The 15,665-nt window shown below is 48.4% G+C and overlaps 9 non-coding genes across 9 annotated transcripts; all 9 read left to right on the top strand.

Moving 5' to 3' along the window:
• The first annotated feature begins 461 nt into the window (after positions 1-461).
• On the top strand, positions 462-652 carry LOC141227733 (U2 spliceosomal RNA). Its single transcript, XR_012294715.1, has one exon. It is a non-coding gene; the product is annotated as a U2 spliceosomal RNA (small nuclear RNA).
• A 1,115-nt stretch (positions 653-1,767) lies between these two features.
• On the top strand, positions 1,768-1,958 carry LOC141227732 (U2 spliceosomal RNA). Its single transcript, XR_012294714.1, has one exon. It is a non-coding gene; the product is annotated as a U2 spliceosomal RNA (small nuclear RNA).
• Positions 1,959-3,073: 1,115 nt separating this feature from the next.
• Positions 3,074-3,264, top strand: LOC141227731 (U2 spliceosomal RNA). Its single transcript, XR_012294713.1, has one exon. It is a non-coding gene; the product is annotated as a U2 spliceosomal RNA (small nuclear RNA).
• A 1,115-nt stretch (positions 3,265-4,379) lies between these two features.
• On the top strand, positions 4,380-4,570 carry LOC141227730 (U2 spliceosomal RNA). Its single transcript, XR_012294712.1, has one exon. It is a non-coding gene; the product is annotated as a U2 spliceosomal RNA (small nuclear RNA).
• A 1,115-nt stretch (positions 4,571-5,685) lies between these two features.
• Positions 5,686-5,876, top strand: LOC141227729 (U2 spliceosomal RNA). Its single transcript, XR_012294711.1, has one exon. It is a non-coding gene; the product is annotated as a U2 spliceosomal RNA (small nuclear RNA).
• A 1,115-nt stretch (positions 5,877-6,991) lies between these two features.
• Positions 6,992-7,182, top strand: LOC141227728 (U2 spliceosomal RNA). The gene has a single exon (XR_012294710.1). It is a non-coding gene; the product is annotated as a U2 spliceosomal RNA (small nuclear RNA).
• A 4,859-nt stretch (positions 7,183-12,041) lies between these two features.
• LOC141227727 (U2 spliceosomal RNA) lies at positions 12,042-12,232 on the top strand. The gene has a single exon (XR_012294709.1). It is a non-coding gene; the product is annotated as a U2 spliceosomal RNA (small nuclear RNA).
• A 1,115-nt stretch (positions 12,233-13,347) lies between these two features.
• Positions 13,348-13,538, top strand: LOC141227726 (U2 spliceosomal RNA). The gene has a single exon (XR_012294708.1). It is a non-coding gene; the product is annotated as a U2 spliceosomal RNA (small nuclear RNA).
• Positions 13,539-14,653: 1,115 nt separating this feature from the next.
• Positions 14,654-14,844, top strand: LOC141227724 (U2 spliceosomal RNA). Its single transcript, XR_012294706.1, has one exon. It is a non-coding gene; the product is annotated as a U2 spliceosomal RNA (small nuclear RNA).
• The last annotated feature ends 821 nt before the right edge of the window (positions 14,845-15,665 follow it).

Below are 15,665 nucleotides of genomic sequence, written 5' to 3'. Positions count from 1 at the left end.
TCCTGCCTGCAGTAGATGGAATGTGGCAATGGAACGCTGGCTGCGCGTGTCATAATAGGCTCTGAGCCTTTATATACCTGTGCACAGCAGCAGCCACCTTCAGTCTGCTGCTGGACAGCCAGCAGCAGCAGCAGCAGGAGAGGTATGTAATCAGGAGCCCTCCTGCTAAGGGTAGACAGCTGCTCGTTCCACCCCACCCCCCGCCTTAATTGGTTCTCCTCCCTTCCAACGGTGTTGAGGCGGGTGGGAACAGCAGGGGGTGAAGGTGCTGTGTTTAAAGAGGTGGAGTTATGCAGATCTAAAACGCGTGGATTGCAGCAGCAGCAAGCCGAAAAGTGCAGGCATGTAAGGGATCTAGAGGTTGACAACATGTCTTCTTAACGGGAGTCCAGGAGCTCATCTCCACAAATGGACTTTTCAGGAACCTTGGGTGGCTCCGTAGTTTGAAACCAATTCTGGTTATCGCTTCTCGGCCTTTTGGCTAAGATCAAGTGTAGTATCTGTTCTTATCAGTTTAATATCTGATACGTCCCCTATCTGGGGACCATATATTAAATGGATTTTTAGAACAGGGAGATGGAAAAAGAGCTTGCTCTGTCCACTCCACGCATTGACCTGGTATTGCAGTATCTCCAGGACCGGTGCACCCCTTCTTTAATGCAGTTTCTAAAATCAGAAAGAATTGAATTCAATGTTTTTTGTTCATTTTGCTTGTTTGTCGGATTTTGGGATGGACTCTTTGGCTTTGCTTTTCTTCTCCTCATTGGATTTTTCATGTTCAAAGTTGCAGAAGCCAGATTACAAGCTCATTTTGGTTCAACTTCAGCAACTGTGCATTGCATTGCCATGTAATGTGATGCAATGCTATCTTTCTAGCTCTCCCTTTTTACTTCCTTTTGGATAAACAGACATATTAGGCAAGCATTTTGGAGCTTTCACCTAAATAACTACAGGTGGTGAGATAAGCTGCACAATATAATTGACCTTTCAGTATATTGTTGCACACACACCATCTATTTAGCAAATGCCCTTGTTATCAACAGCAGCCTTTTAAACTCACCTGAGCTAACAGGTATGTGCGCTGGTTACTCTGCTGCGCTTAAAATTTCTTTTTTGGTTTGCTACAATGCCTTTTCTGAAACGTTGTCTCCTTCTGCTGGAACACTGACTTCTTTCATTTAATGCCTGCAGACTATAAAAGAGAACCCAACCCATAAAGTTTGGTTGATTAGTCTGTGGCATTCTGTTAAACTGTTGCTTATGGCGGTCTCTGTGAGCTTCTCAGCGACATTCAGCCAGCCAGGTATCCTGCCTGCAGTAGATGGAATGTGGCAATGGAACGCTGGCTGCGCGTGTCATAATAGGCTCTGAGCCTTTATATACCTGTGCACAGCAGCAGCCACCTTCAGTCTGCTGCTGGACAGCCAGCAGCAGCAGCAGCAGGAGAGGTATGTAATCAGGAGCCCTCCTGCTAAGGGTAGACAGCTGCTCGTTCCACCCCACCCCCCGCCTTAATTGGTTCTCCTCCCTTCCAACGGTGTTGAGGCGGGTGGGAACAGCAGGGGGTGAAGGTGCTGTGTTTAAAGAGGTGGAGTTATGCAGATCTAAAACGCGTGGATTGCAGCAGCAGCAAGCCGAAAAGTGCAGGCATGTAAGGGATCTAGAGGTTGACAACATGTCTTCTTAACGGGAGTCCAGGAGCTCATCTCCACAAATGGACTTTTCAGGATCCTTGGGTGGCTCCGTAGTTTGAAACCAATTCTGGTTATCGCTTCTCGGCCTTTTGGCTAAGATCAAGTGTAGTATCTGTTCTTATCAGTTTAATATCTGATACGTCCCCTATCTGGGGACCATATATTAAATGGATTTTTAGAACAGGGAGATGGAAAAAGAGCTTGCTCTGTCCACTCCACGCATTGACCTGGTATTGCAGTATCTCCAGGACCGGTGCACCCCTTCTTTAATGCAGTTTCTAAAATCAGAAAGAATTGAATTCAATGTTTTTTGTTCATTTTGCTTGTTTGTCGGATTTTGGGATGGACTCTTTGGCTTTGCTTTTCTTCTCCTCATTGGATTTTTCATGTTCAAAGTTGCAGAAGCCAGATTACAAGCTCATTTTGGTTCAACTTCAGCAACTGTGCATTGCATTGCCATGTAATGTGATGCAATGCTATCTTTCTAGCTCTCCCTTTTTACTTCCTTTTGGATAAACAGACATATTAGGCAAGCATTTTGGAGCTTTCACCTAAATAACTACAGGTGGTGAGATAAGCTGCACAATATAATTGACCTTTCAGTATATTGTTGCACACACACCATCTATTTAGCAAATGCCCTTGTTATCAACAGCAGCCTTTTAAACTCACCTGAGCTAACAGGTATGTGCGCTGGTTACTCTGCTGCGCTTAAAATTTCTTTTTTGGTTTGCTACAATGCCTTTTCTGAAACGTTGTCTCCTTCTGCTGGAACACTGACTTCTTTCATTTAATGCCTGCAGACTATAAAAGAGAACCCAACCCAAAAAGTTTGGTTGATTAGTCTGTGGCATTCTGTTAAACTGTTGCTTATGGCGGTCTCTGTGAGCTTCTCAGCGACATTCAGCCAGCCAGGTATCCTGCCTGCAGTAGATGGAATGTGGCAATGGAACGCTGGCTGCGCGTGTCATAATAGGCTCTGAGCCTTTATATACCTGTGCACAGCAGCAGCCACCTTCAGTCTGCTGCTGGACAGCCAGCAGCAGCAGCAGCAGGAGAGGTATGTAATCAGGAGCCCTCCTGCTAAGGGTAGACAGCTGCTCGTTCCACCCCACCCCCCGCCTTAATTGGTTCTCCTCCCTTCCAACGGTGTTGAGGCGGGTGGGAACAGCAGGGGGTGAAGGTGCTGTGTTTAAAGAGGTGGAGTTATGCAGATCTAAAACGCATGGATTGCAGCAGCAGCAAGCCGAAAAGTGCAGGCATGTAAGGGATCTAGAGGTTGACAACATGTCTTCTTAACGGGAGTCCAGGAGCTCATCTCCACAAATGGACTTTTCAGGATCCTTGGGTGGCTCCGTAGTTTGAAACCAATTCTGGTTATCGCTTCTCGGCCTTTTGGCTAAGATCAAGTGTAGTATCTGTTCTTATCAGTTTAATATCTGATACGTCCCCTATCTGGGGACCATATATTAAATGGATTTTTAGAACAGGGAGATGGAAAAAGAGCTTGCTCTGTCCACTCCACGCATTGACCTGGTATTGCAGTATCTCCAGGACCGGTGCACCCCTTCTTTAATGCAGTTTCTAAAATCAGAAAGAATTGAATTCAATGTTTTTTGTTCATTTTGCTTGTTTGTCGGATTTTGGGATGGACTCTTTGGCTTTGCTTTTCTTCTCCTCATTGGATTTTTCATGTTCAAAGTTGCAGAAGCCAGATTACAAGCTCATTTTGGTTCAACTTCAGCAACTGTGCATTGCATTGCCATGTAATGTGATGCAATGCTATCTTTCTAGCTCTCCCTTTTTACTTCCTTTTGGATAAACAGATATATTAGGCAAGCATTTTGGAGCTTTCACCTAAATAACTACAGGTGGTGAGATAAGCTGCACAATATAATTGACCTTTCAGTATATTGTTGCACACACACCATCTATTTAGCAAATGCCCTTGTTATCAACAGCAGCCTTTTAAACTCACCTGAGCTAACAGGTATGTGCGCTGGTTACTCTGCTGCGCTTAAAATTTCTTTTTTGGTTTGCTACAATGCCTTTTCTGAAACGTTGTCTCCTTCTGCTGGAACACTGACTTCTTTCATTTAATGCCTGCAGACTATAAAAGAGAACCCAACCCAAAAAGTTTGGTTGATTAGTCTGTGGCATTCTGTTAAACTGTTGCTTATGGCGGTCTCTGTGAGCTTCTCAGCGACATTCAGCCAGCCAGGTATCCTGCCTGCAGTAGATGGAATGTGGCAATGGAACGCTGGCTGCGCGTGTCATAATAGGCTCTGAGCCTTTATATACCTGTGCACAGCAGCAGCCACCTTCAGTCTGCTGCTGGACAGCCAGCAGCAGCAGCAGCAGGAGAGGTATGTAATCAGGAGCCCTCCTGCTAAGGGTAGACAGCTGCTCGTTCCACCCCACCCCCCGCCTTAATTGGTTCTCCTCCCTTCCAACGGTGTTGAGGCGGGTGGGAACAGCAGGGGGTGAAGGTGCTGTGTTTAAAGAGGTGGAGTTATGCAGATCTAAAACGCGTGGATTGCAGCAGCAGCAAGCCGAAAAGTGCAGGCATGTAAGGGATCTAGAGGTTGACAACATGTCTTCTTAACGGGAGTCCAGGAGCTCATCTCCACAAATGGACTTTTCAGGATCCTTGGGTGGCTCCGTAGTTTGAAACCAATTCTGGTTATCGCTTCTCGGCCTTTTGGCTAAGATCAAGTGTAGTATCTGTTCTTATCAGTTTAATATCTGATACGTCCCCTATCTGGGGACCATATATTAAATGGATTTTTAGAACAGGGAGATGGAAAAAGAGCTTGCTCTGTCCACTCCACGCATTGACCTGGTATTGCAGTATCTCCAGGACCGGTGCACCCCTTCTTTAATGCAGTTTCTAAAATCAGAAAGAATTGAATTCAATGTTTTTTGTTCATTTTGCTTGTTTGTCGGATTTTGGGATGGACTCTTTGGCTTTGCTTTTCTTCTCCTCATTGGATTTTTCATGTTCAAAGTTGCAGAAGCCAGATTACAAGCTCATTTTGGTTCAACTTCAGCAACTGTGCATTGCATTGCCATGTAATGTGATGCAATGCTATCTTTCTAGCTCTCCCTTTTTACTTCCTTTTGGATAAACAGACATATTAGGCAAGCATTTTGGAGCTTTCACCTAAATAACTACAGGTGGTGAGATAAGCTGCACAATATAATTGACCTTTCAGTATATTGTTGCACACACACCATCTATTTAGCAAATGCCCTTGTTATCAACAGCAGCCTTTTAAACTCACCTGAGCTAACAGGTATGTGCGCTGGTTACTCTGCTGCGCTTAAAATTTCTTTTTTGGTTTGCTACAATGCCTTTTCTGAAACGTTGTCTCCTTCTGCTGGAACACTGACTTCTTTCATTTAATGCCTGCAGACTATAAAAGAGAACCCAACCCAAAAAGTTTGTTTGATTAGTCTGTGGCATTCTGTTAAACTGTTGCTTATGGCGGTCTCTGTGAGCTTCTCAGCGACATTCAGCCAGCCAGGTATCCTGCCTGCAGTAGATGGAATGTGGCAATGGAACGCTGGCTGCGCGTGTCATAATAGGCTCTGAGCCTTTATATACCTGTGCACAGCAGCAGCCACCTTCAGTCTGCTGCTGGACAGCCAGCAGCAGCAGCAGCAGGAGAGGTATGTAATCAGGAGCCCTCCTGCTAAGGGTAGACAGCTGCTCGTTCCACCCCACCCCCCGCCTTAATTGGTTCTCCTCCCTTCCAACGGTGTTGAGGCGGGTGGGAACAGCAGGGGGTGAAGGTGCTGTGTTTAAAGAGGTGGAGTTATGCAGATCTAAAACGCGTGGATTGCAGCAGCAGCAAGCCGAAAAGTGCAGGCATGTAAGGGATCTAGAGGTTGACAACATGTCTTCTTAACGGGAGTCCAGGAGCTCATCTCCACAAATGGACTTTTCAGGATCCTTGGGTGGCTCCGTAGTTTGAAACCAATTCTGGTTATCGCTTCTCGGCCTTTTGGCTAAGATCAAGTGTAGTATCTGTTCTTATCAGTTTAATATCTGATACGTCCCCTATCTGGGGACCATATATTAAATGGATTTTTAGAACAGGGAGATGGAAAAAGAGCTTGCTCTGTCCACTCCACGCATTGACCTGGTATTGCAGTATCTCCAGGACCGGTGCACCCCTTCTTTAATGCAGTTTCTAAAATCAGAAAGAATTGAATTCAATGTTTTTTGTTCATTTTGCTTGTTTGTCGGATTTTGGGATGGACTCTTTGGCTTTGCTTTTCTTCTCCTCATTGGATTTTTCATGTTCAAAGTTGCAGAAGCCAGATTACAAGCTCATTTTGGTTCAACTTCAGCAACTGTGCATTGCATTGCCATGTAATGTGATGCAATGCTATCTTTCTAGCTCTCCCTTTTTACTTCCTTTTGGATAAACAGACATATTAGGCAAGCATTTTGGAGCTTTCACCTAAATAACTACAGGTGGTGAGATAAGCTGCACAATATAATTGACCTTTCAGTATATTGTTGCACACACACCATCTATTTAGCAAATGCCCTTGTTATCAACAGCAGCCTTTTAAACTCACCTGAGCTAACAGGTATGTGCGCTGGTTACTCTGCTGCGCTTAAAATTTCTTTTTTGGTTTGCTACAATGCCTTTTCTGAAACGTTGTCTCCTTCTGCTGGAACACTGACTTCTTTCATTTAATGCCTGCAGACTATAAAAGAGAACCCAACCCAAAAAGTTTGGTTGATTAGTCTGTGGCATTCTGTTAAACTGTTGCTTATGGCGGTCTCTGTGAGCTTCTCAGCGACATTCAGCCAGCCAGGTATCCTGCCTGCAGTAGATGGAATGTGGCAATGAAACGCTGGCTGCGCGTGTCATAATAGGCTCTGAGCCTTTATATACCTGTGCACAGCAGCAGCCACCTTCAGTCTGCTGCTGGACAGCCAGCAGCAGCAGCAGCAGGAGAGGTATGTAATCAGGAGCCCTCCTGCTAAGGGTAGACAGCTGCTCGTTCCACCCCACCCCCCGCCTTAATTGGTTCTCCTCCCTTCCAACGGTGTTGAGGCGGGTGGGAACAGCAGGGGGTGAAGGTGCTGTGTTTAAAGAGGTGGAGTTATGCAGATCTAAAACGCGTGGATTGCAGCAGCAGCAAGCCGAAAAGTGCAGGCATGTAAGGGATCTAGAGGTTGACAACATGTCTTCTTAACGGGAGTCCAGGAGCTCATCTCCACAAATGGACTTTTCAGGATCCTTGGGTGGCTCCGTAGTTTGAAACCAATTCTGGTTATCGCTTCTCGGCCTTTTGGCTAAGATCAAGTGTAGTATCTGTTCTTATCAGTTTAATATCTGATACGTCCCCTATCTGGGGACCATATATTAAATGGATTTTTAGAACAGGGAGATGGAAAAAGAGCTTGCTCTGTCCACTCCACGCATTGACCTGGTATTGCAGTATCTCCAGGACCGGTGCACCCCTTCTTTAATGCAGTTTCTAAAATCAGAAAGAATTGAATTCAATGTTTTTTGTTCATTTTGCTTGTTTGTCGGATTTTGGGATGGACTCTTTGGCTTTGCTTTTCTTCTCCTCATTGTATTTTTCATGTTCAAAGTTGCAGAAGCCAGATTACAAGCTCATTTTGGTTCAACTTCAGCAACTGTGCATTGCATTGCCATGTAATGTGATGCAATGCTATCTTTCTAGCTCTCCCTTTTTACTTCCTTTTGGATAAACAGACATATTAGGCAAGCATTTTGGAGCTTTCACCTAAATAACTACAGGTGGTGAGATAAGCTGCACAATATAATTGACCTTTCAGTATATTGTTGTGACGCGCCCCTGGGCCTGTGTCGCGCTGCGTTGCGCACGCGGGAGCTTACCCGGAGCCGGATCTCTTGAGGGTTGTAGTCTCGTGGCGGCGACCCGGTCCGTGCCCAGGGAGTCAAACTGAGCGGCGATGTACTAGCAGTAGATGGTTGATGACTACGCCACCCGTTGAATGCAGCTATGGAGCTGCCGCTGCAGGGCAGACCGCTGAGGCCGGTGGAAGGATGGTGCAGCGTGGATGGTATAACCCCCAACGGGAGGGGTATGGCCTCAGGGCAGCCGACGTGGATGATGGGGGTAGCAGGAACCACTCAGAGACGGTGCGGTGTAGTTCAGGGTCTTTACTGGTGACAAAGATAGACCCTCCCGGAGTACTTGCTAGTGATAGGGGCCTGGTCAGTCCTTGAGCAGATGGGATCTCCCCTGGCCAGGCGGAGTTGTAGGCCTTCCCAACTAACTGTACTCTTCTGGCTACCTTGCTAGAGGCGGGAATAAGTAGCCCACGTCCCTGAGTGTACCGTGTGGTGCTCACCCGTATGGCCGGTGACTCGGGGCCTTCTAATGGCTTCCGCTCCACGATGGCGGTGCTGGTCCCACGCGTGTGACCGTGCCTTCGGGCTTCTGGGCCAGAGGACCTGAAATCCTCTGCCGGACGGTTTCTGCTGCTGGGTAGGAGTTAGTCCCCACAGCCTCGGACTCCGGGTCCGGTTAGAAATCTTCTCAGTCAGGGCGAGCTCTGTAGCTGCCAGCCCCTGACTCGTTGTAACACTGCTCCCCACAGAGCTCCTGATGTTTCTTGCTATGCTGCTTCTCTTCTCTACTCTTGTTCTGTCTTCTTTCTCACTCCTTGACTCCAGGCTCAGGCCCCAGGACAGGGCCTGCCTGTGGAGCAGAGCCCATAGAGCAGCTCTGCTCCCTGTCTTCTCCTCACAGAACTCCCTACCCTGCCTCAGCCCCAGGTTTATCTAGGGGAAGTCCTTCCCCTCCCAAGACTGGGCAGGAGGTGTGGCATGCACAGGATCCCTGACCAAAGGACCTCCCACCTGCTCTCAGACGTAATATCTCTATCACTGTGGCAACCAGACCCCTGGGGTGTCACATTCCCCCCTAGTGAAATTTAGTACTCCGGGACTAAACATATTTTTGTAACATAACAAAGTATAAACAATAACATTACAATAAGGAAACGCATAAAGCTGGTCACGGCGTGTCCATAACCGGGTGCAGTCTTTGAAGAAAGCAAGGTGTCCATTTCACCAAAACAGGGAGACGTAACCAGGTAGGGGTCTGTCCTACCCCGAGTCCTCAACAGTCTTTTAGTCCATCCTGGGTTACGCTCCACTAACTGTACAAAGGATTCCCGGTAAATCCACCAAGGACTCCTATAAATAACTGGAAACACATAATATTTACAAGATATGGCCGCTCTCAGTCCTCGGCCAGTGGGGATAAGGATTGGCTGCTCACAGTCCTCAGCCTGTGGGGAGATGGGATGGCTGCTCACAGTCCTCAGCCTGGTTAAGGATAGGGGACACACGGGAACAGTTCACACTTGTCCCAACGGGGACCATATTTTAATTAGCAACACAAGTACCCCTACGGGTAACTATGTACAGTTCCACTTTACCGTACTTCAGTAACGGCATCCTCCTGCTCCTTCTTGTGTGTAGGCTTCAGACCCGTCCGGGTCCTCTTGGCTTTCCTCGTATTGGTAATACTGCAGCTCCTCCTCGGTTAGCCGGTGAACGTGGAGGGCGTACAGTCCTTTTGCACCTGGGGAGTTCAGGCCTTGCGACCAGGCATGGAGAGGGTCGCCGCTGATGACGCCCGGGGTCAGAGGGTGCAACTTTGGGCCTGGGCGCGGGCTGGTGGTGGTAGTGCCCAGGGCTGGAGGGCTTGGCCGCAGGGCTTGTTGCGGGGGCTGGAGCAGGTCGGTGTCTGCAGCGCCCGGAATCGGCGGCTCCACCAGGGGGCCCGGGAGCAGGCTGACGCTGGCAGCGTCCGGGACAGGGAGACTCCTCTTACCTGCTCCCGCGACCGCTCCTGCGTCACGCGTCTTCTCCCGGCGCTGGTCGGGGCCGGCGACGACTGGGGCACTGCCGATGCTGGGCAGCTTAGTCTGCTGCCGGTCCGCCATCTTGCTGTCCGTTCCTGGTGTCCTCCTCCCCCCTAGTGGACCGTGGCCTACCTTCCGGAGATCCTCTTCCGTAGGCCGCGGCTCCGCAGTCAATCGTCGGGGTAGAGGACCTGGCGTCGCGCTCCGATGACGTCAGCGTCGCTCTTCCTCCCTTCCAGGACCTTGCGCAACGTCCGGACGTGAGGCGGGGCTTCAGTTCTCGCGTGCTTTCGAAGTCCACGCCCCTCTTCTTCTTCTTCCCGCGCGGCGTCTCCAAGATGGCGCCGGATGGCGGGAAAACTCCTCGGATGGCGGGAAGAAGGCAGAAGATGGCGCCGGATGGCGGGAAAACTCCTCGGATGGCGGGAAGAAGGCAGAAGATGGCGCCGGATGGCGGGAAAACTCCACGGATGGCGGGAATCTTCACAGATGGCGGGAATCTTCACCACTGGTAAGTTTGAACAGTCTTTTTCAGGCACGCAGTACCCGGTGGTTGCGGGCACGAAATCCTGCCGACTACGCCAAAGTTGACGCGCCCCTGGGCCTGTGTCGCGCTGCGTTGCGCACGCGGGAGCTTACCCGGAGCCGGATCTCTTGAGGGTTGTAGTCTCGTGGCGGCGACCCGGTCCGTGCCCAGGGAGTCAAACTGAGCGGCGATGTACTAGCAGTAGATGGTTGATGACTACGCCACCCGTTGAATGCAGCTATGGAGCTGCCGCTGCAGGGCAGACCGCTGAGGCCGGTGGAAGGATGGTGCAGCGTGGATGGTATAACCCCCAACGGGAGGGGTATGGCCTCAGGGCAGCCGACGTGGATGATGGGGGTAGCAGGAACCACTCAGAGACGGTGCGGTGTAGTTCAGGGTCTTTACTGGTGACAAAGATAGACCCTCCCGGAGTACTTGCTAGTGATAGGGGCCTGGTCAGTCCTTGAGCAGATGGGATCTCCCCTGGCCAGGCGGAGTTGTAGGCCTTCCCAACTAACTGTACTCTTCTGGCTACCTTGCTAGAGGCGGGAATAAGTAGCCCACGTCCCTGAGTGTACCGTGTGGTGCTCACCCGTATGGCCGGTGACTCGGGGCCTTCTAATGGCTTCCGCTCCACGATGGCGGTGCTGGTCCCACGCGTGTGACCGTGCCTTCGGGCTTCTGGGCCAGAGGACCTGAAATCCTCTGCCGGACGGTTTCTGCTGCTGGGTAGGAGTTAGTCCCCACAGCCTCGGACTCCGGGTCCGGTTAGAAATCTTCTCAGTCAGGGCGAGCTCTGTAGCTGCCAGCCCCTGACTCGTTGTAACACTGCTCCCCACAGAGCTCCTGATGTTTCTTGCTATGCTGCTTCTCTTCTCTACTCTTGTTCTGTCTTCTTTCTCACTCCTTGACTCCAGGCTCAGGCCCCAGGACAGGGCCTGCCTGTGGAGCAGAGCCCATAGAGCAGCTCTGCTCCCTGTCTTCTCCTCACAGAACTCCCTACCCTGCCTCAGCCCCAGGTTTATCTAGGGGAAGTCCTTCCCCTCCCAAGACTGGGCAGGAGGTGTGGCATGCACAGGATCCCTGACCAAAGGACCTCCCACCTGCTCTCAGATGTAATATCTCTATCACTGTGGCAACCAGACCCCTGGGGTGTCACAGTTGCACACACACCATCTATTTAGCAAATGCCCTTGTTATCAACAGCAGCCTTTTAAACTCACCTGAGCTAACAGGTATGTGCGCTGGTTACTCTGCTGCGCTTAAAATTTCTTTTTTGGTTTGCTACAATGCCTTTTCTGAAACGTTGTCTCCTTCTGCTGGAACACTGACTTCTTTCATTTAATGCCTGCAGACTATAAAAGAGAACCCAACCCAAAAAGTTTGGTTGATTAGTCTGTGGCATTCTGTTAAACTGTTGCTTATGGAGGTCTCTGTGAGCTTCTCAGCGACATTCAGCCAGCCAGGTATCCTGCCTGCAGTAGATGGAATGTGGCAATGGAACGCTGGCTGCGCGTGTCATAATAGGCTCTGAGCCTTTATATACCTGTGCACAGCAGCAGCCACCTTCAGTCTGCTGCTGGACAGCCAGCAGCAGCAGCAGCAGGAGAGGTATGTAATCAGGAGCCCTCCTGCTAAGGGTAGACAGCTGCTCGTTCCACCCCACCCCCCGCCTTAATTGGTTCTCCTCCCTTCCAACGGTGTTGAGGCGGGTGGGAACAGCAGGGGGTGAAGGTGCTGTGTTTAAAGAGGTGGAGTTATGCAGATCTAAAACGCGTGGATTGCAGCAGCAGCAAGCCGAAAAGTGCAGGCATGTAAGGGATCTAGAGGTTGACAACATGTCTTCTTAACGGGAGTCCAGGAGCTCATCTCCACAAATGGACTTTTCAGGATCCTTGGGTGGCTCCGTAGTTTGAAACCAATTCTGGTTATCGCTTCTCGGCCTTTTGGCTAAGATCAAGTGTAGTATCTGTTCTTATCAGTTTAATATCTGATACGTCCCCTATCTGGGGACCATATATTAAATGGATTTTTAGAACAGGGAGATGGAAAAAGAGCTTGCTCTGTCCACTCCACGCATTGACCTGGTATTGCAGTATCTCCAGGACCGGTGCACCCCTTCTTTAATGCAGTTTCTAAAATCAGAAAGAATTGAATTCAATGTTTTTTGTTCATTTTGCTTGTTTGTCGGATTTTGGGATGGACTCTTTGGCTTTGCTTTTCTTCTCCTCATTGGATTTTTCATGTTCAAAGTTGCAGAAGCCAGATTACAAGCTCATTTTGGTTCAACTTCAGCAACTGTGCATTGCATTGCCATGTAATGTGATGCAATGCTATCTTTCTAGCTCTCCCTTTTTACTTCCTTTTGGATAAACAGACATATTAGGCAAGCATTTTGGAGCTTTCACCTAAATAACTACAGGTGGTGAGATAAGCTGCACAATATAATTGACCTTTCAGTATATTGTTGCACACACACCATCTATTTAGCAAATGCCCTTGTTATCAACAGCAGCCTTTTAAACTCACCTGAGCTAACAGGTATGTGCGCTGGTTACTCTGCTGCGCTTAAAATTTCTTTTTTGGTTTGCTACAATGCCTTTTCTGAAACGTTGTCTCCTTCTGCTGGAACACTGACTTCTTTCATTTAATGCCTGCAGACTATAAAAGAGAACCCAACCCAAAAAGTTTGGTTGATTAGTCTGTGGCATTCTGTTAAACTGTTGCTTATGGCGGTCTCTGTGAGCTTCTCAGCGACATTCAGCCAGCCAGGTATCCTGCCTGCAGTAGATGGAATGTGGCAATGGAACGCTGGCTGCGCGTGTCATAATAGGCTCTGAGCCTTTATATACCTGTGCACAGCAGCAGCCACCTTCAGTCTGCTGCTGGACAGCCAGCAGCAGCAGCAGCAGGAGAGGTATGTAATCAGGAGCCCTCCTGCTAAGGGTAGACAGCTGCTCGTTCCACCCCACCCCCCGCCTTAATTGGTTCTCCTCCCTTCCAACGGTGTTGAGGCGGGTGGGAACAGCAGGGGGTGAAGGTGCTGTGTTTAAAGAGGTGGAGTTATGCAGATCTAAAACGCGTGGATTGCAGCAGCAGCAAGCCGAAAAGTGCAGGCATGTAAGGGATCTAGAGGTTGACAACATGTCTTCTTAACGGGAGTCCAGGAGCTCATCTCCACAAATGGACTTTTCAGGATCCTTGGGTGGCTCCGTAGTTTGAAACCAATTCTGGTTATCGCTTCTCGGCCTTTTGGCTAAGATCAAGTGTAGTATCTGTTCTTATCAGTTTAATATCTGATACGTCCCCTATCTGGGGACCATATATTAAATGGATTTTTAGAACAGGGAGATGGAAAAAGAGCTTGCTCTGTCCACTCCACGCATTGACCTGGTATTGCAGTATCTCCAGGACCGGTGCACCCCTTCTTTAATGCAGTTTCTAAAATCAGAAAGAATTGAATTCAATGTTTTTTGTTCATTTTGCTTGTTTGTCGGATTTTGGGATGGACTCTTTGGCTTTGCTTTTCTTCTCCTCATTGGATTTTTCATGTTCAAAGTTGCAGAAGCCAGATTACAAGCTCATTTTGGTTCAACTTCAGCAACTGTGCATTGCATTGCCATGTAATGTGATGCAATGCTATCTTTCTAGCTCTCCCTTTTTACTTCCTTTTGGATAAACAGACATATTAGGCAAGCATTTTGGAGCTTTCACCTAAATAACTACAGGTGGTGAGATAAGCTGCACAATATAATTGACCTTTCAGTATATTGTTGCACACACACCATCTATTTAGCAAATGCCCTTGTTATCAACAGCAGCCTTTTAAACTCACCTGAGCTAACAGGTATGTGCGCTGGTTACTCTGCTGCGCTTAAAATTTCTTTTTTGGTTTGCTACAATGCCTTTTCTGAAACGTTGTCTCCTTCTGCTGGAACACTGACTTCTTTCATTTAATGCCTGCAGACTATAAAAGAGAACCCAACCCAAAAAGTTTGGTTGATTAGTCTGTGGCATTCTGTTAAACTGTTGCTTATGGCGGTCTCTGTGAGCTTCTCAGCGACATTCAGCCAGCCAGGTATCCTGCCTGCAGTAGATGGAATGTGGCAATGGAACGCTGGCTGCGCGTGTCATAATAGGCTCTGAGCCTTTATATACCTGTGCACAGCAGCAGCCACCTTCAGTCTGCTGCTGGACAGCCAGCAGCAGCAGCAGCAGGAGAGGTATGTAATCAGGAGCCCTCCTGCTAAGGGTAGACAGCTGCTCGTTCCACCCCACCCCCCGCCTTAATTGGTTCTCCTCCCTTCCAACGGTGTTGAGGCGGGTGGGAACAGCAGGGGGTGAAGGTGCTGTGTTTAAAGAGGTGGAGTTATGCAGATCTAAAACGCGTGGATTGCAGCAGCAGCAAGCCGAAAAGTGCAGGCATGTAAGGGATCTAGAGGTTGACAACATGTCTTCTTAACGGGAGTCCAGGAGCTCATCTCCACAAATGGACTTTTCAGGATCCTTGGGTGGCTCCGTAGTTTGAAACCAATTCTGGTTATCGCTTCTCGGCCTTTTGGCTAAGATCAAGTGTAGTATCTGTTCTTATCAGTTTAATATCTGATACGTCCCCTATCTGGGGACCATATATTAAATGGATTTTTAGAACAGGGAGATGGAAAAAGAGCTTGCTCTGTCCACTCCACGCATTGACCTGGTATTGCAGTATCTCCAGGACCGGTGCACCCCTTCTTTAATGCAGTTTCTAAAATCAGAAAGAATTGAATTCAATGTTTTTTGTTCATTTTGCTTGTTTGTCGGATTTTGGGATGGACTCTTTGGCTTTGCTTTTCTTCTCCTCATTGGATTTTTCATGTTCAAAGTTGCAGAAGCCAGATTACAAGCTCATTTTGGTTCAACTTCAGCAACTGTGCATTGCATTGCCATGTAATGTGATGCAATGCTATCTTTCTAGCTCTCCCTTTTTACTTCCTTTTGGATAAACAGACATATTAGGCAAGCATTTTGGAGCTTTCACCTAAATAACTACAGGTGGTGAGATAAGCTGCACAATATAATTGACCTTTCAGTATATTGTTGCACACACACCATCTATTTAGCAAATGCCCTTGTTATCAACAGCAGCCTTTTAAACTCACCTGAGCTAACAGGTATGTGCGCTGGTTACTCTGCTGCGCTTAAAATTTCTTTTTTGGTTTGCTACAATGCCTTTTCTGAAACGTTGTCTCCTTCTGCTGGAACACTGACTTCTTTCATTTAATGCCTGCAGACTATAAAAGAGAACCCAACCCAAAAAGTTTGGTTGATTAGTCTGTGGCATTCTGTTAAACTGTTGCTTATGGCGGTCTCTGTGAGCTTCTCAGCGACATTCAGCCAGTCAGGTACCCTGCCTGCAGTAGATGGAATGTGGCAATGGAACGCTGGCTGCGCGTGTCATAATAGGCTCTGAGCCTTTATATACCTGTGCACAGCAGCAGCCACCTTCAGTCTGCTGCTGGACAGCCAGCAGCAGCAGCAGCAGGAGAGGTATGTAATCAGGAGCCCTCCTGCT

Source organism: Phyllobates terribilis, unplaced genomic scaffold, assembly GCF_046119375.1.
Source record: "Phyllobates terribilis strain yellow unplaced genomic scaffold, ASM4611937v1 Scaffold_416__1_contigs__length_1633014, whole genome shotgun sequence".
Taxonomy (NCBI): Eukaryota; Metazoa; Chordata; class Amphibia; order Anura; family Dendrobatidae; genus Phyllobates; species Phyllobates terribilis.
Note: the sequence above shows the minus strand (reverse complement) of the source record. Positions and strands in the feature narration are given on the sequence as shown.